Source organism: Centropristis striata, chromosome 17, assembly GCF_030273125.1.
Source record: "Centropristis striata isolate RG_2023a ecotype Rhode Island chromosome 17, C.striata_1.0, whole genome shotgun sequence".
NCBI classification, from domain to species: Eukaryota; Metazoa; Chordata; class Actinopteri; order Perciformes; family Serranidae; genus Centropristis; species Centropristis striata.
The window spans coordinates 20380631-20403794 of record NC_081533.1 but is presented as its reverse complement, the minus strand read 5'-3'; the positions used below and the strand labels follow the sequence as shown (position 1 = coordinate 20403794).

Here is a 23164-nt window from a genome sequence, read left to right as displayed (position 1 = left end):
CACAGCCAATGCCTTCTCTTAGTGTGATTGTGTTGTTGTTTTTTTCAAGCTAACCGGCTGATGTTGAGATAGTCAGTGAGCACACAACATGTGGGATGAGCGTGATGGGCTCCTTGTATCTTGGTAGTTATTTGTGGCGTGCCTATAACCACAATTCCCCAGCCACAGCTTATTGCAGGGTGAAGCTGAGCGAGATATACTCTGAGGCTGGCATAAAGCCACTGGACTTTGTAATAATTCATCGGCCAAAAAGCCCTCCATGTACTCACCGTGCAATATTTATACCCAGCTGAATGTATTTTCTCAGCTACATCATCACACAGGCCCAGGGCAGGGATTTTCTCTTCTGAGAACAGGTTTTAACATCTCAGACCTTAGTTAAATCTGGGAAACAATTCTCTGAATTTGTCCCATGATCTGATTCTGGCTGCTTTGAATGATGGCTCCAATGACTATTATAAAACTTTTTATTTTCATAATGTGTTTAATGCCTAGATTTAATGCCATAACTGCATTTTCAACTATCTCGGGTATTCATCTGGCACCAAAAGCACAATTATAGAGCTGGTAGGTGTATGATTTAATAATGGCACGACTAATAATAATATTCGTGAAGAAGATTCTGTAGATTGTTTGGCTTGGTCTTGATTAGCCCTTTCTTTGTCTGTCTTCTATTTCCATTCATCTCTTTTCTTTTGTGTTGCTTCATTACACATTTTCATCAGAGAGGCTTCACATGTTAATACTTATGATGGTGGAAAATATTTGTTTCAGCAGAGGAGTTTTAATGGACAGACAAAAAAAACATCAGGTTTATTATTTATTTTATTTTATTATATTATTCTTTATTAAATGCATTATTTTAAATGGTGGTGCTCACTTAAGCATGCAAGCCATTCAGTGAAGCAGCACTATATGGATGCATTATGTTCACAAAGCACTAAAACCTCGATTAATATAAAGACTAAATATATGTTTATTAAAGTAAAGGGAATGTATATACAATTATTATAAACTAAAAATAAAAAGGTAAAAATTGTCAAATTGGTGAGTCTTTTTTAAATGTATATGTATATTTATTCATTTATTTTATTTATTTGTTAAGTTGAAATTAAGTGCGGTAGTCAACAGGCTTTTTCTATATTTTCTAATATTTCTTTGCTCCTTAAAACTTGCTGATGGTTCAAATGGTGACATATATTTTTTGCTGTATTTGGTCCACTTTTTTCATCCATAATTCGCTGTTTGAGTCTATTAAAAGAGTCTATTAAACAATAAAATAAAGAATTAATTAGATCTTTTCACAAGACAAGTCTAAATGCCTTTACACAACAGGGGTATTTCTTTGGATTGACAGTATATTTTTTGCAACTGTTGATTTTGTCACAATACCTTCACACAGAACTTGAACATTAGCTACTCAGTGAAAAGGCATCAGAATATTTTTTACGACATATATTTTGTTACAATTTTCTGAGCTTTTGCACTGCAATTACCATTAACCAATTACATTGTGTTGTCAGAACAAAAAAAACTCTGAGGCTCTGTTCTGTAAACTTTTAAACCTTGAGAAAGGAAGAACATACCAGATCTATTCAAACTTTTTCTGCAAAAGGTTATTGTTTTGATGCAAAATATTCATAGGCAAAGGCCTTCAGTACCAAAAGGTGCATCCATGTTGACAAAATTGGTTTGAACTAAATGTAATCCCTATGGCATTGGCAAAATTAGAATTATGTTCTTTTAATACCATTCACAAAAACAAAAGCTACAATTATTTAGCAAAAAGCAAAGATGGTTTGCTTGGTTGAAAGAAAAAAAAAAAGGCTGGTTCAGTGGTTTTTCAATGAAAATGCTTCCAAATTATTTTGAAAGCAGCTTTTCTCATATTAGAAGCTTAAAGTGAAGTGAAAAATTCTTCCGCTTATTTAACATTAAAGCCCTTTTTTCTCAAGTATTAATGAGATGAAGTCGTAGCGAAATTAGCAGCAACCACGAATGTTAAGTTAAATATGGAAAACCTTGTCTTGGGAAAACAGCATCCCTATATACTGTGTGATGAATATAAAGAATACTACTCACCAAGAAATGAGGCTCCCCTGTTGGGTTCATGCAGGTGCCAACATGCTGCCCGATGCTGTAGTTTTACCTCGCCGACTCACCACTGAAAAGAATGCCCCCTTTGCCCCACCTAGGATATGAGGAAGAGAGAAGGATTAGGCTTTCATCTTAAATAACTGAACAAACGATATGACATAAAGCTATAAAAAAAAAAAAGCACGTCTTCAGAAAACAAACCGGAAAGACTGTAATATAGCCAAATTAGTTTCTACTATTCTGTCAATAACAGCATCAAAATCAACTAGCATCAATGCACTGCTTGTCTGAGAGGCTTAGTCCATCATTTGAAGCACAAAAAAATCAGTGGATGAAATGCATTTCTAATATTAGTATGTTTTCCATTGCCTACTTTCAAAAATGCCCTTATTTGTTTTTTTTTTTTTACTATTGCAGAGAGCAGGCCAAATAATACTTATGGGAGAGAGCACAAACAAACATGTCAGATTTAATACGTTCATTTTGCCTTTTTTCCCCTTCTTTTTTATAGACCTTGTGCATTGTGTCTCACAAGCAACCAGCTTGCATGCTTTTCTACCCACTCGTTTGATCTTGCAAAGAAAATGACAAAAGACACCTTAGAATGAATGCAAAAAGACCAAAGCTCATCACAAGCACACTTCAGCCTCACTACATTTTACTGTCATGGGCAAATTCAATTGTAGCTGCAAAGATGTGTGAAGAATAATAGGAAAGCATCGCTACCGTAGCTATTTGAATTCAACTGTAAGTTTACACGTGCAAATGACCAGGACTGTCTCTTTTTCACCTGTGCAGACTCATATTTGCAATATATGGGGAAAAAAGGGAAATATTGCTGCCCTGAGGTGAAATCCTTGCTGAAATAATCATCCAAGGTCAATCTAAAAGACTCCACTTTGCATCTCGGTGGCTTCCCCTTAGTGTTATTAGAAAAATATCCTGAGCGTTTTTTAACTCACGAGGCCGTATTTGCATAGAATTAACCTCTCAAAAGACATATTAAAGACAGGCCTTAAATCTGACGTGCCTTTGGAATAGCTTATGTGCATTTGCATAGCGTTTGCCTCCTGCGCAGGTGATAAAGCAGTATTAAGCCCGGATTACAGTATTTGATTTTGTGTGTGTGTGCACGCGTCTGTGTGTGAATATGTGTGTGTACAATGAATATATACTTTATACTGTGTACCTGAATGTGTGCAAACAGGAATCTGTTTTAGCTGTTTTGGCATGCTTCCCTATCGCCGGCAGGGCCAAAGAGAACAGTGTGCTATGCCTGACTGCCATGTTACTCATGTGACCTCATGAAAGTACAAGTCCCTTCAAGCGGGATAATAAATCATCGCAGCTGGGGCCGGCCCACAACACATGCTTAGATGCACGCGCACACACACACACACACACACACACATGGACACATGGACACGGACACACTCTTTTTGCAAGCCATAACACCATATATCAAATTTAAAAAGTATGGAGACACAATCATATCAGGCACCCTGACCCTATGAGGTAGAGGAATGGGCCAGTAGTCAGTTAGGTCATACCACACATCATAAGGCTTCTATCTTAACCCCATGGATGGCCATAGCTATGGACGTATCCTTGAGCATGATAATTAACCCCTAACCTTGTCCCAAGAGAACTTATGCCTGGCAACATCTCTGCCTTAAACAGAAGACAGATAAAATAGAAATGTATCCCTTAGGGTTGATTAAAAAGTATACAACATCCATAATTCCACACAGCTGTAATGCACTGTGGAATGTGGCTCTTTATCTTTTTTTTTTTTTTACCAATTATTATGAATGGCCTTTGCTGTGAAAAGACAGCATTTTCCCCTGTTAACAGGCCATTCATTGTAAGCACTTTTAGGAAGTAGACTTTGCAAAGTTTTTTGGCTGCTCGACTCATTGCTATTCTAAACGAGGTCATCTGCTACTGCTGTGAATTCAGCTTTATATAACACAACTCCATCTGACAGGTGTAGGGCACCTACGTTCCCACCGTTCTCGCTAAAATGCGCTACAACATCATTTAACAAATGTCTTTAAGACTTTCTGTCTGAGACCAAACGGCAGATTCAATTTAAATTTAATGCCTTAATGGTTGTTGAACAGGACATTCAAATGGCCTCCAACAGAATATACGATAGTGACAATTTTGCCGCTGTCATTTACAATACTTCAGGCACGAAGTTAGTCTAACACACTTGTCTGTGTTTAACTGTTTTTGTCTTGCCTTTGCACTGAAGCTACATTTGTCGCTGTCATCTTTAATTTAAATCACTTTGCCACCTGAGCCTGCAACAAATTTTCACAAATGTTCACAGTAATTGCCTCAGGGGACATAGGGCATCATGTGTGTGAAATGCTCTGAGTGAAAAGCATCACTGCCTCATGGTGTTTACTCTCACCTATTTAACACACTTGGGAATATCTTTGAGACTGCCGGTAAAAAATAAGACGTAAACACTAGGGCCGTGTCCCGATAATGAGGCACTGGGTTAGAACAGGCCCTGCCATCATTTGATCTCAAAATAGCACACTGCAAAACTTTCCTTGCAGGTGCATTTGATAAGTTCATTGGAAATACTATGGACATGTTGAGGAATGCTCTGGTGTGTGCTGCCCTGGGAAAAGTAACTTGCAGCAACACAAACGCTCCAATTACAGCTGCAGCCGCAAGCCCTTCAGGGAAAACCAAAGCAATACTCATTGATCTGAAAAACAGCACTGTGACAGAGGGCAACTCCATGCTGGTTCCTGAGGACATGACCTGTTCTTCTAATTATCTCAACTTGAACATCACTATGATGATGATAATGATGGCGATCATTTATTTTTAATTTGAGACATGTTGATTTGCAGTATAGTTGAACACGTGTGCCTTGCACACATGTACATAGTATAAATGTGATAACACAGTAGAGGGCACTCTAGTGACAGTATTATTTTGATGAATGATTCTGGAGATTCAATGTGTTTACATTTGAGTCGCCTACTACAAATGTTATTGCTGGGTTTTTTCAGCAAGTCTTGTATTGCAGTCCTTTTGTGTTTGCATGTGAGCTGAGGCCTCCACAATGTGCTAAAAGCACCTGTCAGTGGTCTAAATCCTGTGAGAAGTGTGAATGGGTGTGCCATCCACACAGTCTTAATATGGAAACAGATCTGTATAAAAACAGCAGCAGCAGCAGTAGAGATTCCCGTACTCCAGAGGGCACCATTAGCATGCTTTATGTGTGTCACTATGCTATACAGAGCAATACCAATGATATGTCAGGCAATTAAGCATCAGTCCAGAACAGAAACCAAACAACAGAATCACCAGTACTGATATGCAAATGTCTATGAGAAAAATGCTGGTCATTAAAATGTAATACTGTGAACACAGCTAGTGAAACAGGCATTTACTGATTTACAGTCTGTAGAATGTCAAGCCTGGTTTCAGAAAGGAAATCAAACCAAACTAGTTTGCCAAGCTTGAGCATTATTTCCTATCAAATAATAAAAGTCAGACAGTTAAGATTTACTGTGACTCAACAATACATCATGTGTTCCTTCAATACACTCATCTATACTAACAATGTTTGGTTGTTTGACCCTTAATCTGATTTCTGTGGGTTGACATTATTATTTTGTTGATTTTTTTGTGCGTGCATTGACATTTGAGCATTGAAAGCACAATTTTGTTCACCGGTGATTGTCATAGATGGACTGCTTCATTGAATAATACAATTTCAAGGAATGATTTTAGGATCTTACCCGTTTGGAATAATAATTGGCGATTGCTGCCCCGGACCAGAGTGATGAAAGAAGAGAACTCCTCAGAATTTCCCTGGAGGGAAAAAAAAAAAAGAGAGATCACGGTGTGTTATGCTTTAGTGTACATTTATTGTCAGCATTTAAAAAGTGTACTTTTCTATAATGAACTTATCTGGGGAGGAAAAGCACAAAAAACACAATACATACATTATGCCCCTTTTAATTTAATTACGACTAATCATTCACACTATCACATCCACACATGAACGGATATTTTTCCAACATCCCATGAAATAAGAATTCAGTAAATTAAAGTAAACAACCGTCTGCAGTGCATCCCCAACACATGTGCAGCTAATATAGTGCATTGTAAGAACCAAATTATGACATATACATTCATGTAAGTTTTGATTATATATCACTGGAGTGGTTATATTTTATATTTATTCATAATCACCTGAAAATAAAATAAAAATACTGTGTTTTTGTTAAGGTAGAATTAGCCCTTCATAAATAGAGGGGGCCCTCTTCCACTGAGCCAGCCATGTTGCATTGCATGTTTCTACAGTTCCCCAGAATAGGGAAAAAACACTCTAGAGAGGGCTGTATGAGTTGATTTTAATCTGCAGCCTCACCGTTAGATGCTATAAAACCTGACAAAACCTGACACATTGGTCCTTTAATTATTCTTTTTTCCATTCATTCTTTATTGTAAAACCCATACTTTGCTCACATTGTCAAATATTTTCCCACTTGTTTACTTGTGTTCAAGCTATCTCAACCTATGGAACATTTCACAATGTATGTGCTTGACAAATGAATTGAGTATGTCTGCTTGTTTCCTGCTGATTCATATAAATTCGCCCTAAATTCATCAGGTCAATTCCTTTGGAAAGTCTCCAACTTGTATGTTTCCAGCATTATTAAAACTTAATTGTGTCATTGTCCATTCACAAGTACTTGGATCATTGTACTTTAGAGTTGCGTACATAACCATAAGTTGAGACGTATGGAGATGAATATATGCCAACATACCCTGTAGCCATTATGTATTGCTGTGTTATCAGCACAGTCCCATTAGAGTTTGTGTAAATGCTCCATGTACTTTGAGGAGGTGATTTTCTGTTGTGCATAATGAGAGCTGCTAAAAATAGACCCCTGCATGAATGCTGACAGCATCTCAACCACATACTGGAGACGGGATAGCAGGATGTTTGGATATGTCTGCTTGTAAGTAATAATTTCTGACAGTGACTCTCTCTCATGCTCCCTTAGTTGTGTGCAGAAAGCATGAATATGCGCCTGACATACACATGTACACTGATACACATACATGCTGAGTGATAACCATAAAGTGCACATACATGTGACTTTAATTGATTTTGTCAACAACAGGGTTCGGCTTAATGACTGGAAAATAATAGGGACGCAAGGGACCCTAAATAACGGCTGAGAAGCAGAGTGGTCCTCCTCACTTTTGAAAACACACAGACTTTTTGAATTTCCAACAGCAGAGCTTGGAAAAGCACATGCCTAAAATCGTAGGATTATACCCTGTAACATCACAGCAGCATCAGTGATTGACAGATCTCTGCCTGTGTTTGTCTTGCATGACAATGACACTGATAATTGGATGTTGGACACCGTTGCACACGCTACCCTTCCTATCTGTTGCCTCCATGCAGTATTCTGCATCTTCAAAGCACTACAAATGTGAATCTAGCTTGGATTTTTGCATCTGTAATCCTGCTTCGTATTTTTTTCCTGCTCTGCCGACGCACTTGATATGCAAAAATCATATGTTTACTTTCGAGATCAAAGTTTCTTTCTCCCTCCCCTTCTTCATTTTCCCCATCTAAAAATGGACTCCTTTCATTATGCAAGCCAACAAAGAGCAGCGTCTGCTCACGCAGCCCATTCCAAGCATACTGATTAATTAGCTTGTATAATTAGCTTAATGATTTAGAGAAACATGGCCATGGCCACCCAAGAAGCTATGCTAATGGACCCCTGTCTATAGCAATTAAAATGCCCATAACTTAACAATGGTGCCTCAAAAGTCCAGATAAAAAATGTAGGTGGTGGTGCAGTAATCGATGTAACATCATATTAGCTGCTGTTGTGTTAATGAACATTGTTGTACTTGCTGTACTAAGATTGTGTTGCAAGTCCTGTCTTTCTATTGAATATTATTTTCACGAAGTGCAGACAACACTGGAAGACTGAGAGCCAATGAAGTCTTCTCATTTCTCACTATGACTATTAAGTTAAGCGCTGGCGGCACACTTACTGCACTTAGACCTCAAATTAGACTTAAAATGTGATGTAAGATACTGAAAATGTGAAACCTGCTTTAAGTGTCACAAGGAGCAAAGTTATATTCCATCCATCTTATTATGCCATTCTATATATCTTCTGTCTGCCAGTTATGTTAACTCCTCCTCTGTGTGAGCACATACTGTAAAGTGCATGAGTTAGGACATTCAGTTGTGGACTTTACAGTTTCCATTAAATGTGAGTCAAACCAGACAGTATCTCTGCTCTCTGACAGTAGCATCAGCATTCCTGGCTGCACTTCAGACATAAATCGCCAGTTTATGACCTTCCCCTGAACGGTAACCAACAGAGATCCAGCTCCACTCGTAAAACCACCAGAATGTTCAGGTGGAGGTGAAGATATATCTTATCCATACACGACTTCTAAAATGCCAGTCAAGTGGGAGCAGTTAGAAAAAAAAACAAATACTTATTTCTTTATATTTTTTAGTATTCTGATTGAATGCTGGGAAGATCACACCAGGCATTAATAACTGGTAATTTACAGCACACTTTGCTGCTGACATAGCACAGGAATGATGGTGCCATCGTGCTTGTATAAACGGCACAGGAAATGGACTATGGTATGGGGGGTTAGTTCAATGTTTATTGCAAGACCACTGTAAAACCAGCCTCAGGCCTGTGACTAAAACTGGCACTTAGATACTGTAGAAATGTCAACAAAAATGATGCCCAGTTACAAATGGAGCATGGTATTGAATACGAGTTGGGGTAGCACTTATAAGTGGTCCATTACATAGATTTCTGAATCAATACTGTGTCATGTAAAAGCTCCCTGATAGCACACTTTGTACAAAATATTAAGATAAAACCATCAAAGTCATTTAAATATTTAATTAAGACTGCATGCTAACTGATTAGCAACAGTCAACTATTTACACACCAAGCAGATGTAGAGTTGTGTTACTGGCCACTTGATTAAAGCAAATCAATCAAATCAAATCAAAATTACTTTATTCATCCCCGAGGGGAAATTCAGTTAGTCTGGTAGAATCTCTTGAAGAATGAGACAGCCTGATGGCTGTAGGAGTGAAAGATCTTTTGAATCTCTCTGTCCTGCAATAGAGAGAGAGAGGAGCCGTCCACTGCTGTTTTTTTGGTCCATAAAGGTTTTGTGTAGCGGATGATCTGGGTATTTCAGGCGTGTGCAAGTCCAGTATTAACAAACCTTTCCATTCTCTTCTTGTCTCCACCAACTTTTTAGATGCTAAATGCTCCTTTGTATGTTGCAGCTGCTTGCAGCGACTGGACAAAAGGCTGATTAGAGCTCAAAGATGCTACACTGTTCTAGGGTGCAAGGCAGCTCACCTGGTAGAGAGTGCACCATATACTTAATTCTAAGTCCTTATCACAGCAGCCTGGGTGTGATTCCAACTGCTGGCCTTTTGCTGCATACCGTGCCCTCTCTCTCGCCCCTTTCCAATCTCCACCTGTCCTACTGGAGCGAAGGTAAATTCCCTGAAAACTACTCTTTAAAAGACTAAAGCCTTCTGAAGAGCAGAGGGAAACTGCTGAGTCAGGTACTAATCCACGATGAGTTCATCACTACAACGGTACAACTTTCATAGTACACATACATAGTCATTAGACCAATTGTTCACATGGTGCTTTTTTCCCACATATTTCATTTGATACTCATCATGTCAATGGAAGCATTCAGTTGTATAAAATGCCACCATTTTTTATCAGTAGCCACAGCTGTGTAGTATAGCCACTTTAGACTATTTTGGTCGTATCTTGACACACTGAACTGCCAACTTGACTGTATGAGTTGTAGCTGCTGTGGAAGTAGGCCAATCACATATCGCATTAAATCAAAGAACACTTGTGGTGATCAGCTGCAAGCAAAACCATACAAAAAGTGTTTTTTTTCCCTAAATCTGTGTACAAAAATGATCAAACGCAGACAATGACTGCAACAGTTTCAATACTACTTGATACTGGGTAAGTTTGGTTCACATCTCAAAGGAACCAACACCCACCCTCACACATTTCTTGTAAGTTTGTGTATTTGCTAGCTTTACCACACATTTTAGAAACAGTTTGTGACATCAAAAAGGAGGAATAGCCTTCATTTCAGCGCTGACACAGCATGGCATAGAAAACAGTGAGGAGCCCATCTGTTAAATAATTTCTAAGAACATGAGGGAAGAGGTGAAACAAAACTCTCAAGAAAGCAACTCTTACATTCCACAGCAGCTAAGTAAGGACCAGCTGTCAACCTTGGTTCACTTTGCTACTTGTTTTATGCGTTACAACTTATTCTCGTTACAAGTTGGTCATGCATTAGAATTTCTTGATGCCATTTGCAAATTGTTTCAGCAGTTCCAACATATTCCATATGCCATCTCTCTGAGAGCCTCTTTAATGAAACAATGTAAGGCAAATGTGTCATTAGGGTTCACAGCACTCCCAAACACACTAATTGCCACGCAGGCTTGATAACAGTCTGTTTGTGTATGTGTCTGCATGTTGCCAGCAGGTGCGATGCTCTTCACTTGTGCGAGCTGAACATCACAGTCCCGAGTTTGACACCATTGTGTCAAAAACTCTGTGCTCAGCTCGTCAGCTCTGGTGCGCTGTGCCCAAACAAGCCAGCTAAAAATGAGCACTTGGGAAGTGATCTGCCTTTTCGCTTCCCTCTCTCTCCCTCTCACTCTGTACTAACAGCTGCCTCAGTGGCACAGGGTAGCGTCACTGTCAGACGTAGATGGAATTAGTTATATAGTACATCATATGTCTATTCAGAATTGGCGTCATGCAGCCCAAAAAAGATATGCTTTGGGTGGGAGGAGGTTTGATATTTTAGACACATTTGCATAGGTTTGCAGTTGTCAGGCTGATGTTGACGGGATATCACATTTGCCATGTGAGCTGTCTCAGTGAGAAATGTTCCCATTCAAACTCAAAGATACAAATTCGGAAAAAAAATCAAGTCGTGCAGCAGCAACTTTTACCTATAATACCCATGTGCAAGCACTCTATTGTTAAAACTCGCCATTGTTGTCCCTTCTCTCCTTAATGTAATTGCTCCTTCTTGAGAAAATAGCCAAATTTTTGTCCTCTGCATACAAGTACCATTGAGAATTTGAAGCAAAGTGATTTTTCTTGTCCATCTTCCTTTCAGAATGAAGACAGCTGCTGCTGTGGTGAAGAATCGGTGAGTATAGACATCTTTATAAGATACCTTTCCCTTGTCTGCAAAACCCTCTTATCAGCTGAGTTTTCTATCATGCTGGAAACTTTCCATCATGCCGAAACTGCTCCTCCCCAAAGGCTATCATAATCTGCCCAGCATGCATAATGTTAATCGTTCAAATATCTCATCAACACAACAGGATAAGCATGCTGTCAGTGCAAAGAGGGGAGTGAGTGAGATAATGTGTGCTAGACAGAAAGCCAAAGGAGGTACTGTGGAAAAGGAGGAAGGGCTTTGGTGGTGAAGGATAAAGAGACAAAGAGGGTAAAGTGTGAGAGATCAGATGAGATGATGAAACTGAGAATGAAACGGGAAGATGCAGCGAGGACGGACGGGAAGAGGGAAAACACATTAAGGCTAAAGTGGGAGAATTATACGAAGACAAGGAGAGGGGAAGAGAAAGGAAAGGAGGGTAGCTCCTCTTTGGAAACTCTATGCCACTATATTCTGTCCCTTTTTCCAGTCAGCTTTAGAGAAGACGATAGCATTGATCATCTTCTTAAAAGGCCGCTTTTCCTGTCACCGTATCACCTCACGTCATTAAGATGACTGGTTGAGTTGCCTTAAAAGGTTTCTCTCGTGCCTCGCAAAGGCAAGCTGTTGGACTGCCTTCCGCATTCTTGCCTCACGGTAGTTGGTGAGATTCCTGACAAACCTACGAATGCTAGAGTATCCGTCATATTGATTTTCAGCAATCTGCTATTATTAGATCAGATTTAATGAAAGGGGGGCAAAGTCAGGGGAATAAATCTACTCAAAACTGTGTGGACCCATTGTGAGCCATTCAAAGGCAGTGGGCATATTCACATGGATTTAGATTGTATTGTAAGTGAAAACACATGTTCATCAATCAAAAGCAGATAATTCCATCACATTCATTGCCTCTATGACAGAAAGTCTATTTCTATTGTCCTGATACATTACTTCTTGGAGGCTCACACCCCCGGGTTTCCCTAAGGACTTCCCATCTCAAATCTCATGAGTCCTGGGACGAATGGAGTAAATAGATTTTGCTCTCTAGATCGCTCACATTTCCTCCTCTATAAATCCACTTGTCGCCGCATAAATCTTTAGGAAGTTTGGGCCGCCCTGTGCCTCTGCTTATTAGCCAGCCAGGGATCAATTTATCACCTTTGAGGACAAAGAATGGAGGCGTTTGGGGATTCTCTCTATCCCTTTGATTTATGGAGTCGGAGGAGAGGCAGGGCATTTTTGGGTCATGCAAATTCTACTCGGCACAAGTGCCTGCCCCTCCTGCCTCCTCTTTGTGCTGAATTAATTTCTTTGGCAGTGAGAGGAAGAGCGGAATCTGTAAGCAAATCAGGTGGTGTGGAGTGTAAATGAGAAGGTTAAGCTTGTTCAAGTAAGTGGTAATGATGGCGCTGCATAAATGCAAGGACCATGTATCAAAGAGAATTATCCACTTCCAGTGATGTCTGAAATAAGGGTCGTTGGATTCAGCGGAATTTTCCTTAAACAGACAAACAGACTCAAATCTATAGCACATCCTGTCATGCAGTTTTAACCTTTCACCACTAGTCTGTGCTATCGGTCTAGCAAAGTCTCCCTCTGCTCTTGTGACCCATTTTTTCCATGTAAGGAGATGCAGGAACTGTGGCTGCCCCACCTTACCTGCGCTAAGTGGCTACCTCTTCTTGGCAAATGAACCACGGTGCTGCTCTACAACTTGATCATTTGTAATTGTCCTCATGTAAATGATGGGCTGGGGATGAGGGCTTGTGGGAAATTTTTATTTCTTGCGAAGTAGAAGCTGCTCCAGTGAGGTTGATGGAGTGTTGGCTGGCTTTGCATAGTGGTTACAAGGCAGGTTTGAAACATTGCATCACGTATTGTTTGGTATACAAGTGAGAATCCAGTGTGATTCAACCTCTTATCATCAGACGCTGGCATGGGATGAGGAGGCTCTATTTTGAGGTTACAAAATGCACTTTTATGTCAGAACACTCTTGTGTGTGCATGAGTGTGTGTTTGGCCAGCGGAAAGAAATACAAGCAATAACATACACTCAGAAGTTACCCAGTTTGGCAGCTTTTCCACATATTGAAATCTACAATGCCTTCTGAATCACAAGCATTTGGAAATCTACCCCAATCCGTCTTTGTGTGCATCTTAACTACAAGTTGTGTGCAGGCACCAGTTCACAACTCACTCGCCGCTGTCTTGTCTATCGTCCACACTCATCCTTCCTAATAACAAATGAGCCCCCACCGGCCAGCAGATTTCTCCAACGCCTACCAGTACCGCCACATCTTTGTCATCTTCCCTCTCTCGTGCTCTCCCTCTGCCTCTCGCTCTCACTTCCTCTCCTTTTCCTTCTTCTACCTTGTTTAGGCACACTCTAGCCTTTTTTTTTGTGGCAGAGAGCATAAGACTCGCCGTTTGCTGAGTGGGCAGCGGGGAGCGGAGGAGGAAAGAAGAGAAATAGAAAGAAAGACGCAGAAGGAGGAGGGAGGAAGAGAGTTATCTAACAGGATTAAAGGAGAACAACGGAATGGAGAGCACTTAAAATACTCATGACATGAGCCCTCTTGCAAAAAAGGAGGGGATGAGTAACAATGGCTGAATCACTCTTGAGGCTCTGTGTCTCTACACAATATGCTCTCTCTCCTTCTTCTGTCTCTCTATTACCACCTATGCCTCTCTTTCACTCTCCTATCTTCGCCTTTCAGCCTCATTTTAACTTACTGTCTAGGGGATTTGATGGATCTCAGAGGAGTCGCGTTAATAATGTGAGAGAGAGAGTGGCTTTAATTAACCAATGGAAGCAAAGGTATTCAATTCAGATAGAATGACACCAGCATATACTGTAAGCCTTGGCTGGATATAAAGAGGTACTGGAGATAGATGGGGGAGGGGAACCAGGAGGGAGAATGTGTTGAGGTGAGTATGAGATGATCAGGAGGTGCAAAGAGAGATGTCGGCTATCAGAAAGGGATCTGGTGAGACAGTTTTCAGCAAAGCAAGAATGAATGACGGACAGATTTAGATGAAGATTGAAAGAAAAAAAATCAGATATTTGGCAGAAGAGTATAGCCAAGGGCCGGCTGAATAGATGATAAAGTATGTCCTGTCAAGAACTGGGATAGAACAACTGCTTGGCCCACTTCTGTCCCAAACCAGACAGAAAAACAGGAGATAAAATGATTTTGCAGCAAGGCCAAACAAATTTCTTAGTTACCTTTACTGGTCTGTTACACACAAGTGTGTGTTTATTGAGATGTCGAGGGCAAATAGGAACAAATAGCCTTCCCGTCACCCCCACCATACTGGAATCGGAAAGGTGGAACAACATGACAAATTTCCTATGGGCGGATCGAACTTCCGGAAGAGAATAGCACTTGAAACGATCGGCGTGCCTCGCCAGCTTCCCTGCACGTCTGACTCACGAAGATAGCAGCCGTCTGGCAGCTCGGCCCGAAAGCACACACAGACGCGCTTCTTTGCACACAGGTGTGGGAGCGCACAGGATTTTGCATAAGTACACACAAGCCCTCTTCTACTGTATTCCTCAAACATCCTACCCCTCACCCAAAACACAAACACAGAAGCATCATCCTCCTCTTGTAATTGAAGACGTGGCACACCCTTTGTCCAATACTTGACAAAAGCGCCTACATTTTGAGTAGATTTTAATGCAGCAACCTAATGTGTTTACACTTGCTATAAAAAGATTCCACTTGGCGCATAATGTCTGTGGATGAGGTCTCTGGAGTTGCCGCTGCCTCTCTTTTTATATCACATAACAAACATGTGAAGGCAGTGTGAGAGAAACTCTCCAGCCTTTGTAAATAGGGCACCATTTGAATATTTTACTCACGGCTTGTGCTTATTGAGAATTCATTCTTTTTTGAATCGTTGCTTCTTCCGAAATGGAGAGAGGAAAGTCAATATGTATATGAAAAAGAGAGTATGCGAGTGTGTACTGGTGAGTGCTTGTGTATGCGCGCCCGGTGTCATCTGTCCTTCTTCACAGCAGGAGATATAGCGTGCTTGATGGTTATGTAAGGGACAAATTTTAATGACAGTAAGATCATGGCAGTACGCACAAAATAACGACGTCTTGGCCGCTTGGTAAATTGACTGAGAGATTTGGCTTTTGGTGCTGACTCTCCAAAGAGAAGACTTAAGGAGCTTCTGGGATTTTAAAGTTGAAAGATAAAGGCTCTGTTACACTGGGGATCTGAGAGTGTCTCAATTTTCAGCTCTGCGCCATGACAAGAATCATTAGGCTAGAAAAAAAACCTGATGGAATAACTCAAAGGCATAATCAGTTGTTTACAATGGCAGGGGAGGGTGGGAGAGGAGGGAGGAGACGGAGCAAAAACCTTCACAGATGAAGGAGAGTTTAAAAAAACCCTCAGAGTGACCAGACGGCGTTCTGACATATTCTGAATCCTCGCTGACACACTCCTGATGTGTGACAGCGAGGGACAGATGGGAGAAGCAGAGAGAGAAGCAAATGTAAAGGCGACGGACAGGATGGATGGAGGAATAGGAGACATGTTTGAGGGAGGATTGAAGAAAAGGTGGGAGAGTGAAGTAGAACGGGAAGCAGAAAATGGACAGATGTCCTGAGAACTCTTTCAAGTTTACTCAAGTGCCCTTTAGCAAGGCACTCTGACTGCTCCAATGAAGACGCTCGATTGCAAACAGCACAGTGCCGGGCAGCTCCCAGGTGCGAAGGTGTGAATGAGTATGACCTTTTCTCTCACTGCAACTACTCCCCAAGGCTGTTCCTGTAAATAAGAATGTGTTCTTAGTCAACACGCCTTGCCTGATAAAGGATTACGCTCTAAAAAGAGCACCACTGAAAGGGAAGAGGAAAGGAGGGCCCCGGTGTGAGGAAATGGCAGCAAAATTAAGTTAAATGATTGAGGAAATAGAGAAAGTAATGAATTAAATGTTGTTGTTTTCACTTTAGATACAAGAGTCAACATTTACATCAGAGAAGACGGTAAGGTCAAAGACATCCTGCCTTTCATGATTGCGGCTGATCTGAGACCTGTGACAGAGTGAGGCGCATCACCATACACTTGGCAATGACTGACAGAATACTAAAAAGAGAGTCACGTCACTGGAAGGAGGAAGGCGGGGAGGAGAGACAAAGCGTTGAGAGGCAGTGTGGGGATGGAGGACGGAATATTAAAGCATTGAGTGTAAACTGAAAGTGGTACAGCTAGACAGAAACACAGCCAGAGAAGAGAGAGGCAGTGAAGAGGAAGAAGGAGAACTGTGAATGAATATTAGGGAGAGGGCTATTCACCTGGTGTTGATATGGATGAAGGCGGGAAGGGAAGGAGGGAGGGAGGGAGGGAGGGAGTGAGGGGGAGTTGGGGAGGGAGGAGGCAGTCTAAAAGTGGAGGAGAGTGTGCAGAAGAGAGATAGGGGTTCTTACTCTCCTCTGGGAAGGTCTGAAAAAAAAAACTAAGAACGACAGGTGAGATAGAGAAAGAGTGAATGGGAGGGAATGTAAGGAGAACTGTGGGATAAAAGAAAAGGAGAGAGCAGAAGAGAAATTCTGGAAGGAGAGCAGAGATAAAAAATAGAGAAGGAGACAGAAGGAGAGACATTCCGAACAAGTCCAAACTATCGCGCCAGAACACACTTATCTCCCAAAGTGCAGACAGTACATTATCACCACTGGCACTAAAAACAGCCTGAATCATCAATAAATGAAATCCGGCGCAGGTAAACACGACACAGTGTTTCAAGCACAGAGGTATCAGTGCTGACAAAGGGAGTGCGATGGTGAGAGGATACGGCCGCGCAGACGATTTCTCATTATCTGCCGCGTGTCAGTGTCCATTCGAACATCTAATTAATGCAGATAGCCAAATGCCAAACCTGATGAAATACCGTGATGAGGGATTAGCTGGAATAACAAACGCTCTGACCGGCATAACTTTGTCTCCCTGATTAGGTGGCAGAGAAAGGAGGGGAGAAGCATTTCTAGATCACTTAAGTCTGCTCTTTTCTTCTTTTCCTCCCTCCCTTTCTCCCCCTACCTCCACTTCACTGTCCTTAATGAAGACTTTTTTTTTCCTTCTGCCATGTGCCCCCATTCTCCCAGCTTCCCTCCCCCAAGTCGCTGAGTGCTGTCCTAATTCCATTCTGATAGATGGAGAGGGGAAGAGGCTCATTAAAAATGGCTTTGCTGATTGTGCTGCTCCTGTTTTTTTTTTCAGTCAAGAAGCATGTGTATGAGTGTGTGTGTGTGTGTGTGTGTCTGGTCAAGTTTTTTTCCAGCTGTTAGGTGGAGTGATGGGGTGATACCGCTTAGGGTAATTTAGAACATTTTGCTACAGTGTTTTGCTCCAGACATTTTCCGGCACATGCATTTTACATTAAATGGAGAGATACGGTAAAAAAAAGCCAAGTCCAGATTGGTCAAGGTAGAGATGTCAAGTCTTGAGCAGAGTGAGGATATATGTGGTATTTACTCCAGGTCTAAAGAACAATAGGTGAAGAGGAGTTGTGAACCAGAACAGACAGTTCTATAATACATTGTTTTTTCTTTCCTGGAGGCGTGTATCATCTAACAAACCAAATATAACCAAACCAAGTGCCCTCTTCGTGGCAGAGAACATGCCTTTCCCACAATGTCAGAAAAAGAAGTGTTTGTTGCAGAATAAAGAGCAGCATGTTCTGAGATAGCCGGAGTGTTAACACAAGATTCATCAGGGACTTTAAGTCAAGTCTGTAGATGAATTAAGAGTAGAGCCACATTAATAAATACACTTATGCTCTCTCTTTTCTAACAGTCAGACGATGAGCTCTATTCCTCTTTCATCTATGTGCATAAAGGGAAACTTTGACAGCATTTTTCAACCAGCTTTGAATCTTTAAAATGTGGGTAGTATATGCAAATGAATAATGCTTAACCTCTCTCCATTTTGCCTACATTTATTTATTAGAAGAAGTCATCCAGATGACAGGAAATGTGTCATCGTTTACGTACATTTTAGTTTGTGCAAGGATTGAATTAACCTAATAAAATATATTAGTTATCAAGCTCCAGAGTGGCCGGTAGGTGTATTTTGAACTTAATAGACAGACAGAGTCAGGCAAGCTTTTTTTAACAAGCTGTAAAGTCTTTATGCCAAGCTAAGCTAAGGGCAATTAGTAACTAAAAAATAAAATGTATAGCTCTTTTACTGTTCTTTCACATTGTCTAATGCCAAAGAACTGTAGCAAATATGGACTAAATTGACTAAATATGGCTTTAAATAGCACAGTAGCTGGGAAATATCAATATGTAAAGGTCCAAAAAAAAGTAATTCTAGATTAACTATAACAGTGCACAAGATATGAATCAATTTATTTGAAATGTAAGATATTCTGTTGATTTTAACAGATTCATGGATCAAGAATTCCTCAAATAGACGGCAAAGGATCAGACTGTAGTCCTTACACAGAACAGATACATAGGAGAAAGCATGTCCCATTGCATCTAATGTGAGCTTTTTATCAGTCCAAACATACCTAAAATCTAAAATGAAAAATAAAAATATATATACAGTCTAAGCTCTTTCCAGTTTGCTGTGTTTTACACTTGAACTCACACAGGCCTGTGTTTCTCTAAAACCATATGTATGTTGCAAGCCTGTGACAAACATAATTTCTGCTCTGATTGCTGACATTTTGTAATTACTAATTTACAGTGTCACTGTCCATGAACAGAATGACAGGTAAGGCTGTAACCAATACTGGCACAGTAACCGCTTTTGAGAAAATGTAAAAAGGAAAAGCCTAAATCGTTCTATCGAGCATAAAAGACTCTGCTTTAGTTAAATTCCTCTGTTGTCATCAGAATCAATGAGTTCATACCTTAGTTTACTGACATTAATAGCTTTTTATTGTATTATATTCTCAATTAATACTCAATTATTCAGTGAATCCAGAATAACAAATGTACCAGAGAAAAAGTTCAAATAGCTCGGCTGAGATATGCAAACACAAAAAAATGTACTTCTAAATAATTCAATATATTCCTTTACAATTATATCTTGGCACTATTCAAAGACCATGAGCAAGAGAAGGAATCACCGTCTTAATAAGAACACTTCTGTAAGACACAAAGCAGACTTTAACATGAAGGCAACCACATCATGTTTAAAGCTACTCATTTAAAAAATATGTTATGTCAAATTAAATCCCCATTAGCAGCATGTCAGCATGAAAAGAGGTCTGAGAAACAAGATTTTTAACGCTAAAAATGTTTCTGACTCTTGCACATGACAGTAGATCTGTTATGCTTTTGGCAGCCTTCCAGTGCGTGATATTAAATCAGGTAATTTCTCTGCACGCTTGTAGAGTGACATGTCGATGATGTGATGTCATTCTATCGCACCACATTCCCTGCTGAGATACACTTTTCTCCCATTATGTCCCAATGTTCAAAGATAATAAAGTCCCCCACCACGCTACAAATCAAATATCAGACTTAAAAACCCAGATTTGCTTCACAATTACAATAATGAAATGCTTTTTGTGAGACTGTCATTTGCAGAAAGGCCAATTGAAAAATAATAAAATTGCTAAAATGCTGGTTTTCTTCACTAGAACACGTATATCGTTTAGGAAATCTCAGAAAATAGTAAAAAAAAATGTCCAACATAATTTCCCAAAGCTCGAGGTTGCTTTTTGAAAATTCCCAAAGAAATTTCAATCTTTAAAGAAGAGGAAAACTGGCATTTTTTTTCCAAAAACTAATGTAAATGAACCTTGGATTTTTTCAGACAATGTGGTTTCATTCAGTCCTTTATACAGTATATCCCCCTGTACACCTTATTCACAGTTCTAATCTGTATAAATAGCTTTCAGCTGCTGTGTCCTCCCACATGAGATCCAATACGCATAATAGTCTTACACTTAAGGGCTCTGCAGCACAGATGTAATCTCACACATATCACTCCTGGGGACAAGCACCCCTTTATGAAATCAACAGGCCATGAGCTGCATGCATCTGTTTAAATATGTAAAGGTTTGCAGCCTACATAGATGCATGCCATTTTGATGCATGAATGCACAGATATAGATGTCGAACAGTATAACAGAACTATAATCTCGTCTCGCATGCAAACACACATGGTTTATTGAAAGGACTATTTGAAATATTCATATGCCAGTTTCAGATATCTCCTTTTTTTTTTTTTTTTTGCTTAAATTACAATGTTTTTGTTCATAAAAGTGATTCAGGCCACCATTTAAAGCTTTGCATCACCAAATTAAAGTGGAAAATGTGAGAGGAGACACATGGGAATTGCCTCTTCATTGTCTTCCTCAGAGTTTGGTTCACTCTCACGCTCTAAAGATGACTGTTTCCCTCTCTTCTTGTCTTTCTTCTTTGGTCCTCGCTGTGCGCACAATGCTGCCAATTAGTTAATGGCGGACAGTGAGGCGAGAATTCAACCTCTTTGCTTCAATTTTAATTCGTCACATTTGCAATTCAAGACTGTAAAGAAAGTGGGAAAGTACTTAACAAGCCCAGTGCATATATGATATGGCCCAGAAAGTGACAGTGACGGGTAGTGATGCAGAGAAGGCTGCTACTATAACACACGCATACGTGCAAAGACTTGAAAGCAAATTATTGACTTTACCTGCAGTGTGAATGTGAGTATGAGCACAGCAGCAAATGGCAACCTATGGCAGGATGTATTTTAATGCCTGCTTTGATGCTATTATGGGGTTCACAGGGCCAAAACCATACAGAAGCAAAACATTTCTTCTTCTTTGCATTTTCGTTAACACACACCCACAAATGCAGTGCTTATGTATTCACATCGCACAAACACATGAAAACACCCTTTAAAATATGTACTTTCCAACACAATTCATATTCACTGTAACATCTGTGTGCAAAGCTGGTTATATGAATATTTTAGGCTTCATGACAATGTGTGTTTGTGGCTTGACTTAATGCATGGCACGGTTTGAAGGGCGTATGGTGTTCATGCGACATGATTACCTACAAAGTAAATACAAAGACGCAAATAGAAATAATACTCCCGTCATTTTAATTTTTTTTAAAGAATATGCATAATGCTCTGTCCCAAAAGCCTCTTAGCATTGACATTATCCTGCACATCATCGCCCTGATTGACCCAAAGTCCATTAAGAAAACAAGCATTTTATTAGTCGTTTGCTCGTCCATCTCCAGCACACAGACCTGACAAAGCATGACTTCAGACTTTTTACACAGAAACATTAGTGGTGTTTCGTTCGCAAACGTTTTGTTCACTTTGAACTAATCTTTAATATGATTGGGGAGTAATGAGTAGTCTCTGTGAGTAATTGGTTCATTTTTAAGCAGACGTTCCCTCGTCACATGGCAGCTGCATAAGTTCAGTTAGGACAGGAAACAGAAATGTGTTCGCAACTCAACTATGTACTATATACTACTATGTCCTCAAGTTTTGGGTCTGTCAGCCACAGGGCAATGGGCTGGGCAGCAGAAATGAGTCAAATCGTTAGAGTCACATAATAGATCGTTGGGTTTGTGTCTTCTGTTCATTTGTCACGTGACTGGCAGCTCAGCCACAGGGCTGTGGGTGCCGCACAAGTTAAAATGGGCGAAATGAACAAAAGTACTTTGTTCACAAAGATGTGTTCAATTTACCGTCCGAGAGTCAGTGGTCCGAGTCAGTAAAAAGACTCAAATTTCCCAACCAGCCTGTCAAAGCGTCAACATAGGTCATGTGTACAGGCAGTGAAAAATGAACTATATCTACGAATTTCACCGTCTGCTGTAAAGCGTCCACCGCCATCTTGCTGACATAATAGTGATTGACAGCCAAGCAAAGTTTTAAAGGGTGGATTCCCTTGGTTGGTTGGAGGTTGGCGTGATGGATAGGTCAAACAAGAGACGGACTTTCACCTTGGAGAGCGGGGTTCGCATTCCGTATGAAAACAAAAGTAAACCATTTATAACTTTAGTTACGTTCTTTACGTAATGTACATGAATTACATTTTTAAACGTAACTTACGTTTTTTATGTAAGTTGCATCAATCATGTGACCCTTGTAACTACTTCATTTCTGGCATTTACCTACATTTATTTACTGTTGAAACAGTCTTTTATAATGCCTTACCAGAAGTTTTTTGCCCTAAACCTAAGGTCAGTGGTTTTACAACATAAATCCACAGAAACTTTAGTCTCTTTTTTACAACCGCAGACAGTACGTGTGTGCTATTTTTAGAATGAGCCGTTGAACCGCGAGCCCACGAGCTGTGCTGCGATACGTTAATAAGTGCCACGAGCCGCGCTACATGTATGTGTGCCGTAATTTGTGGTACTGACACACGACCTCTGCTGCCGTTTATGTTGGAGGACTTGTTGTCCCAACACTCATCGGCATCACGATATAGTTATTTCGACATACTATTGATCCATATATTGCAATTAAGCAAATTCTGTACATTTACCGTAGGTATGCTGTAGAGGCAGTCATCCAGACACAGTTCCTCGAGAAAGTGTGCAGGAATGAGGTGTGAAGCATACACAGAGCATTACATACATCAAACCTCACCCAGCAGCTTCTTTTCTTCACAACTAGTGCCACGGCCAGTCCACAGATTTATCAGTGCCCCTTAATAAAACTGTAACATTTGATACATGTGCTGAGTGGGAATGATTAGGGTGATAAACAAAGCATCTAGTGGACTACAGCTGTGGTGTCCACTGTAATTGTAATAGTAATGGTGCAGGTCTGTGTGGGGATAGGGGCAAATGGAGCCT

At 40.3% G+C, this 23164-nt stretch overlaps 1 long non-coding RNA gene across 1 annotated transcript in view; it reads right to left on the bottom strand.

Annotated features, from left to right (window-relative positions):
• LOC131989546 (uncharacterized) overlaps positions 1-23164 on the bottom strand; it is a 169465-nt gene that overhangs the window by 7942 nt on the left and 138359 nt on the right. The window contains exons 5-6 of the long non-coding RNA XR_009395965.1: positions 5868-5940; positions 2083-2191 (exon numbers count right to left, since the gene is read on the bottom strand). This is a non-coding gene — a long non-coding RNA (uncharacterized LOC131989546). The remainder of the gene's footprint in view (positions 1-2082; positions 2192-5867; positions 5941-23164) is intronic.